Consider the following 8,240-nt stretch of genomic DNA (forward strand, 5'->3'; position numbering starts at 1 on the left):
ATATGATTTAACGGTCCAGTGCAGTCAAAAAACATTTGATTATTTCTCCACTGAGCTCAACATGATACTGTGGAGTGAAAACAATCCGAATACTTATGTAAATAAGGTATTTCTGTTTTTTTATTTGTAATAAATATGCAAACATTTCTGAAAACCTGTTTTCGCTTTGTCATTATGGGGTATTGTGTGTAGATAGATGAGTATTTTTTTAGAATAAGGCTGTAATGTAACAAAATGTGTAAAAAGTCAATGGGTCTGAATACATCCCAAATGCACTGAACATGAGCAGCAGTGTTGGAGAAGCTACTCTGAAAATATAGTTTACCAAGCTACCAATTACTTTACACTGGAACAAGTTAAGCTATATTAAAGGTACACTTAAGAAAAATATAGTTTACTTAACTCAAGTTACCTTGGAAAAACTAAAACAATAGTGTGTAGTTTCAGTAGTTAGCTACACCGCTACACGGTACAACAGTAGTGTGTAGTTCCAGTAGTTTGCTGCACCGCTACATGGTAAAACAGTAGTGTGTAGTTCCAGTAGTTAGCTACACCGCTACATGGTAAAACAGTATTGTGTAGTTCCAGTAGTTAGCTACACCGCTACATGGTAAAACAGTAGTGTGTAGTTCCTGTAGGTAGCTACACCGCTACATGGTAAAACAGTAGTGTGTAGTTCCAGCAGTTAGCTACACCGCTACATGGTAAAACAGTAGTGTGTAGTTCCAGTAGCTAGCTACACCGCTACATGGTAAAACAGTATTGTGTAGTTCCAGTAGTTAGCTACACCGCTACATGGTAAAACAGTATTGTGTAGTTCCAGTAGTTAGCTACACCGCTACATGGTAAAACAGTAATGTGTATTCCCGGTAGTTAGCTACACTGCTACATGGTAAAACAGTAGAGTGTAGTTCCAGTAGTTAGCTACACGGTAAAACAGTAGTGTGTGTAGTTCCAGTAGCTAGCTACATGGCAAAAAATTAACTACTAAAACACCACTAAGTTTTGATTTTAGCTCAACTACCACTAAGCTACTGCAAAATATAGGTTAGTTAAATGAAGGCTGTTCATTTAACTGTTGAATGAAGAGGACCAAGGTGCAGCGTGGTGAGCGTACATACTCTTTTTATTAGAAAAGACGCCGAACAAAACAATAAACACTACAAAACAAACCGTGAAGCTAAAGGCTATGTGCCATAAACAAAGTAAACTTCCCAAAAAGAAAGGAGGGAAAAAGGGCTACCTAAGTATGGTTCCCAATCAGAGACAACGATAGACAGCTGTCCCTGATTGAGAACCATACCCGGCCAAAACATAGAAATACAAAATCATAGAAAAACAAAACATAGAATGCCCGCCCCAAATCACGCCCTGACCAAACCAAATAGAGACATTAAAAGGCTCTCTACGGTCAGAGCGTGACATATAGGTTAGTTAATATAGGTTAGTTACATCCACAACACTGATGTCTAGGGCTACATAATCTGTTTTAACCCAAGTTAGACCATCTTCATACACTAAGTCCTAACTTGATGTATTGGTGATATTGTTTCTCCTTTACTCAGTCTTCACTGTAATGTAAAAATATGGCTTTCAATTGTTGTGGACAAACACACTGTTAAATGTGAGCAGCCATTGTTGCAATGGTAACTGACGAAGTGGAATCCACCTTTGTACAATCATTTTCTTAGCAGCTGTGGTTCCTGCCAACCACATTCTACGTTGGCGTTCTGACAAGTGCCAGTCAGAGTCATCACAAAGCAACATTACTGTTGTATTTAATGGCAGTATGTCACGCCCTGACCTTAGTTATCTTTGTTTTCTTTATTTATTTGGTTAGGTCAGGGTGTGACGAGGGTGGAATGGGTGTTTTGACTTGTCTAGGGGTTTTTGTATATCTATGGGGATTTGTTATTGTCTAGGTAATGTAGGTCTATGGTGGCCTAAATTGGTTCCCAATTAGAGACAGCTGTTTATCGTTGTCTCTGATTGGGGATCCTATTTAGGTTGCCATTTTTCATTTTGGTTTTGTGTGTTATTGTCTATGTGAAGTTGCATGTCTGCACTCATTGTTTATAGCGTTCACGGTCATTTTGTTATTTTGTTCGTTTAGTGTTCTGCGTGTTGATTCGTCGTTCATTAAAAGTATGTATTCACATCACGCTGCGCTTTGGTCTCCTCACTACAATGATCGTGACACAGTATTTTATCTTTAAGTACAGAGATGACATTTTTGACTTTCCCCCAGAATTCAACCACCCCTGGGTATTTCCACAGCACATGTTGAAAAGTACCAAGGTCCTCTGTGGCGCAGAACACACATAATGGCGATGGACTAATACCCATGTGATGTCTTTTTTGATGAAATAGATCCAATTTAATTAATTAATTGGTCATTGGGGTTTCTAGATGATCCAAATATATTTTTCCATACTGTCTCCCAATTTATTTGTCTGTCAGCAAGTGTAAAGTCCTTTTCCCACGCAGTGGATAGAGTTAATGGTTTTTGTGCAACTAGAATTAATTGACTATAGATATCAGAAACAACTCCTTTTGAGGGGCGTCTGTCCTTCAGAAGTTTGACCAATGGGTGTACTGCTAGTTCTGCTCCCCAGAGGACTCCATAGGCTGGCATGGATAGACTAGTTCTGCTCTCCAGAGGACCCCATAGGCTGGCATGGATAGACTAGTTCTGCTCCCCAGAGGACCCCATAGGCTGGCATGGATAGACTAGTTCTGCTCTCCAGAGGACTCCATAGGCTGGCATGGATAGACTAGTTCTGCTCTCCAGAGGACCCCATAGGCTGGCATGGATAGACTAGTTCTGCTCTCCAGAGGACTCCATAGGCTGGCATGGATAGACTAGTTCTGCTCTCCAGAGGACCCCATAGGCTGGCATGGATAGACTAGTTCTGCTCCCCAGAGGACCCCATAGGCTGGCATGGATAGACTAGTTCTGCTCTCCAGAGGACCCCATAGGCTGGCATGGATAGACTAGTTCTGCTCCCCAGAGGACCCCATAGGCTGGCATGGATAGACTAGTTCTGCTCCCCAGAGGACCCCATAGGCTGGCATGGATAGACTAGTTCTGCTCTCCTGACATACTGTTCTAAGTCGCGAACGCTCAGAAATCCCTCCATTCAATGTCTATTTTCACAGCATTCAGCACACGGTCTGGTTACAAGATCAACTGGTCTAAATCAGCTTTACTACCTCTTAGCTCCGCTATGGGAAGCGTGCAACTACCACCCATGATCCCAGTGAAGAAACAAATCACCTAATTAGGTGAGCATAAATAGATACAAATGCTATTTTCCTTCCATACAGAGTGGAAGGAACCTTAATCTAAACTGAACTGAAAACACCCCTGCCTGTTTTGATGACAGAACATTTCAGACTAATTTGTAATTGATTTAACCCACAATCGCCTACAGATTTGATACACAGGAAGGCCTATATTTACTCTGGATTTGACAAACAATAGATTGACCTGGAACCTTTCAATTTCCCCCATGTTATATTTGTTCCCAATTAGGCTAAATGTAGTCCTATTAATGAGCTTTTAATGTTTTCCTATTCATTTGCATAGGCTAACCATTGAGATGAATGATATTTAATATCTTATCAGATAATGACATGATAATAACAGTAGCTGTAGAGAATGTAATGAAAAGTTGAAGGGTGGTTGGTAATGGAGGACATCAGGTGGATCCACATCCGGGTTTTGGGCAGAACCCCTAGGTCCTGGAGAACAGGAGCAGAGTTAAAGCAAACAGGGTAGGAGACAGAGACGTAAACAAGCAAACACACAGGTTACAGGTTGATCAGGTATGTAAAAATACAGTTATTGAATGATTTAATTTAAATGTTTGATTAGACATGCAATATTGTTAATGGCAGACAGAAAAGAAAGGATACCTGTCTGTAATTTCTTTATGTCAGTGGGGTTGATGAGGGGTGGTCCCTGGAAAAGGTGAGCGAGGTGAAAAACTTAAGGGAGGTGTCATGACCACTGGAGTCATACACTACCTACCTGGCAGCGGAGGTTACTTAACGTGACCCTTGAGATTTACTATTTGGAAAAACCTCCGGGCCAGTGACGATGCCACCCACCGCGAGGAGGCAAATGCAAATAGTTATCTTGAGATTTTTATATTCACCTTAACGGATGGTGACCCCAGCTAAGAACGAAAGAGCAACAAGGTTTTCCAGGCCTTGCCTTCCTTTCGCCCTTCTTCCAAACCAAGTCATTTGAAGCTCTTGTCGAAGCTCTTGGTCCCCTCCTTGATTCTCCTCTGGTAGCTGTCCTTCTGTTTCTCCTTGTTCAATCTCACCTTGATTGATAATAGAAATCAATGCAATTTATGTGTCATATTATCACAAATACATCTCTCACATATTTCTTGGAGGGACAGAAAATAAATGAATTAACAGCGGACAACCTCCACATCCTTCTCATGCTGTGCCTGAAGGTTGTCCTCGAAGGCGTTCTGATCTGGTTCGACAACTTCCATCACATCACGTGGAGTTTCAGTGATCTGAAAGTATGTCATACAAAAATAGCAATAGACAAACAACACAAAGTCAATGACAAATTTGAAATACTACAGAATGTACAATAATTGTATTTACAATTGCTTTGTTCACCTCAGTCAACAGCTGCAGCTCCCGTCCATACAGCAGGCGATATGGTGAGTACTCAAATAAAGCGACCATAACAAAACAACGTATCAGGGCAAAATTTGAACTGTGATACTTACCGATCATGTGCAATGGTGAAACAACTGATGGGCTTCAACTCCTTCACCCTCTCAAAGTCTTCACCCTATCAAACTTCTGTCAGGCTAGACAGGGTACTGACTTTTAAGCACAAGGTGACAAATTGAAATATTATGTTCTCTGATATGAAATCATAATAATTTCAGATATAATAGAATGTGATCGATAAACATAAGGTTATTTCACTTGCTCAGCTGTCCACATTCTTGACAATCCCATGTCAAATGCCAAATGCCAAAACAAGAGTATGTTGATGTTGGCAATCACGCGCTTCACTCTGAAATGGTCAGCTTGCATCTCGGTCAGCATGGCCTCCTTCTCCTCAGTTAAAAATCACCCTCCTGTGAGGCTGGCCATCCTTCCCCCGTAGGTACATGTGATTGCCTAACAAGTTCGAAGACAAGAGTTGTGGAAATACTCTTGTCTAAGTAATTTTCCACCACTGTCTTTCTATGTTTCTCCCCCCCCCCCATCTCTCTCTCTGTCTTTCACTCTCTTCCCCCCTCTCTCTTTCACTTTCACCCCCCCCCCCCCCCCCCCCCCCTGTCTGTGTGTCTTTCTAGCAAAGACACCTAGTTAAGGGCTGTTGGAATGACCATAATTGCTTAGACCTATCCATTTGATTGATCAGGGTTAACTTATAGCTAGATAACTCAATATGACAGATATATAACTAACTGTATAACTAGCCACTTCTAGATGACCAACTACCTAGATGGAAAATGGTTGTTCATAGCTAAATCCTTCCAGTTATGTAATAGAAGTTAAATGCCTAACGTTACCCTGAATAGTGAATTTCTGTCCCCTACGAATGTTGCTCCTCTTGTCGAGATCAGCGGTGCCTTCGTAGTATTTCGTCTGGTTGGAAAGAAAAAAATAGCATCTCCTCGAGGGATGACATTGAAGTGCAAGCTACGTACAAACAGAAAGCTACAAAAACAGTTAGCTAGCTAGCTAACGTTAGCTAAAACAAACTGTCTGGTTAGCTAGCTAGTTAACGTTAGCTAAAACAAACTGTCTGGTTAGCTAGCTAGCTAACGTTAGCTAAAACAAACTGTCTGGTTAGCTAGCTAGCTAACGTTAGCTAAAACAAACTGTCTGGTTAGCTAGCTAGTTAACGTTAGCTAAAACAAACTGTCTGGTTAGCTAGCTAGCTAACGTTAGCTAAACAAAACTGTCTGGTTAGCTAGCTAGCTAACGTTAGCTAAACAAAACTGTCTGGTTAGCTAGCTAGCTAACGTTAGCTAAAACAAACTGTCTGGTTAGCTAGCTAGCTAACGTTAGCTAAAACAAACTGTCTGGTTAGCTAGCTAGCTAACGTTAGCGAAAAAAACAGTGTCTGGTTAGCTAGCTAGCTAACGTTAGCGAAAAAAACAGTGTCTGGTTAGCTAGCTAGCTAACATTAGCGAAAAAAACTGTCTGGTTAGCTAGCTAGCTAACGTTAGCTAAAACAAACTGTCTGGTTAGCTAGCTAGCTAACGTTAGCTAAAACAAACTTTCTGGTTAGCTAGCTAGCTAACGTCAGCGAAAACAAACTGTCTGGTTAGCTAGCTAGCTAACGTTAGCTAAAACAAACTGTCTGGTTAGCTAGCTAGCTAACGTTAGCTAAAACAAACTGTCTGGTTAGCTAGCTAGCTAACGTTAGCTAAAACAAACTGTCTGGTTAGCTAGCTAGCTAACGTTAGCTAAAACAAACTTTCTGGTTAGCTAGCTAGCTAACGTTAGCGAAAACAAACTGTCTGGTTAGCTAGCTAGCTAACGTCAGCTAAAACAAACTGTCTGGTTAGCTAGCTAGCTAACGTTAGCGAAAAAAACTGTCTGGTTAGCTAGCTAGCTAACGTTAGCTAAAACAAACTTTCTGGTTAGCTAGCTAGCTAACGTTAGCGAAAACAAACTATCTGGTTAGCTAGCTAGCTAACGTCAGCTAAAACAAACTGTCTGGTTAGCTAGCTAGCTAACGTTAGCTAAAACAAACTGTCTGGTTAGCTAGCTAGCTAACGTTAGTGAAAAAAAAACAGTGTCTGGTTAGCTAGCTAGCTAACGTTAGCGAAAAAAACAGTGTCTGGTTAGCTAGCTAGCTAACGTTAGCGAAAAAAACAGTGTCTGGTTAGCTAGCTAGCTAACGTTAGCTAAAACAAACTGTCTGGTTAGCTAGCTAGCTAACGTTAGCTAAACAAAACTGTCTGGTTAGCTAGCTAGCTAACGTTAGCTAAAACAAACTGTCTGGTTAGCTAGCTAGCTAACGTTAGCTAAAACAAACTGTCTGGTTAGCTAGCTAGCTGACTAGGCAGTCTGATGTAAGTAAATAAGTAACGTACAGTAGCTAGCAATTTTAATCCAAAAACAGCTTAAATTATTTATTCCTATTTAACAATATTTTGTAATATAAAGACAACATATATGGTAAAGAAAAATAAACACATTGTAGACTATAGGCTACTCCTGTATCTACCTTATACAATACCGTAATCATTGAATGACGTAGCGTACCCATCCACATTTACAATGTAATGTATCAATTAGATACATAGTAGTAGCACATACAGTTACATTATTGTAGAATAGGCTAGTCCTGTATCCACACTATATTAGGATACCGTTATGATTTCATTATTGTAGAATAGGCTAGTCCTGTATCCACACTATATTAGGATACCGTTATGATTTCATTATTGTAGAATAGGCTACTCCTGTATCCATACTATTAGGATACCGTTATGATTTCATTATTGTAGAATAGGCTACTCCTGTATCCACACTATATTAGGATACCGTTATGATTTCATTATTGTAGAACAGGCTACTCCTGTATCCACACTATATTAGGATACCATTATGATTTCATTGGTCTTCTCAGGCATGATTTTAGGTATTTGATCGAAGATGTATGTTGTAGGCTGGTGCTGGGCAGTAGATGTCATAGAGAGAGTGACGCTGAGGCTGGTGCTGGGCAGTGGACGTAACAGAGAGGCTGAGGCTGGTGCTGGGCAGTGGACGTCGTCACAGAGAGGCTGAGGCTGGTGCTGGGCAGTGGACGTCACAGAGAGGCTGAGGCTGGGCTATGGACGTCATAGAGAGGCTGAGACGTGCTGGGCAGTGGACGTCACAGAGAGGCTGAGGCTGGTGCTAGGCAGTGGACGTCACAGAGAGGCTGAGGCTGGTGCTGGGTAGTGGACGTCACAGAGAGGCTGAAGCTGGTGCTAGGCAGTGGACGTCACAGAGAGGCTGAGGCTGGTGATGGGCAAGAGTGTGCTATGTGTCTGGACTGTCCGTCTGCCCGTCATCACACACTGTGCACACGTCTACTGCAGAGGCTAGTGAGCTGGTGGAGTTTCTTCAGGAAGAAGAGGAGAGTAACCTCTCAGAGACCTGTCGGAGCCGCTCCAAGATGGAGGCTCTGTCTAGCCTGCTCAGACTGCGCAGTGAGGACAACAACATCAAGAGTCTGGTTGTCTCTGTTC

This window comes from Salvelinus namaycush, chromosome 6 (genome assembly GCF_016432855.1).
Source record: "Salvelinus namaycush isolate Seneca chromosome 6, SaNama_1.0, whole genome shotgun sequence".
Taxonomy (NCBI): domain Eukaryota; kingdom Metazoa; phylum Chordata; class Actinopteri; order Salmoniformes; family Salmonidae; genus Salvelinus; species Salvelinus namaycush.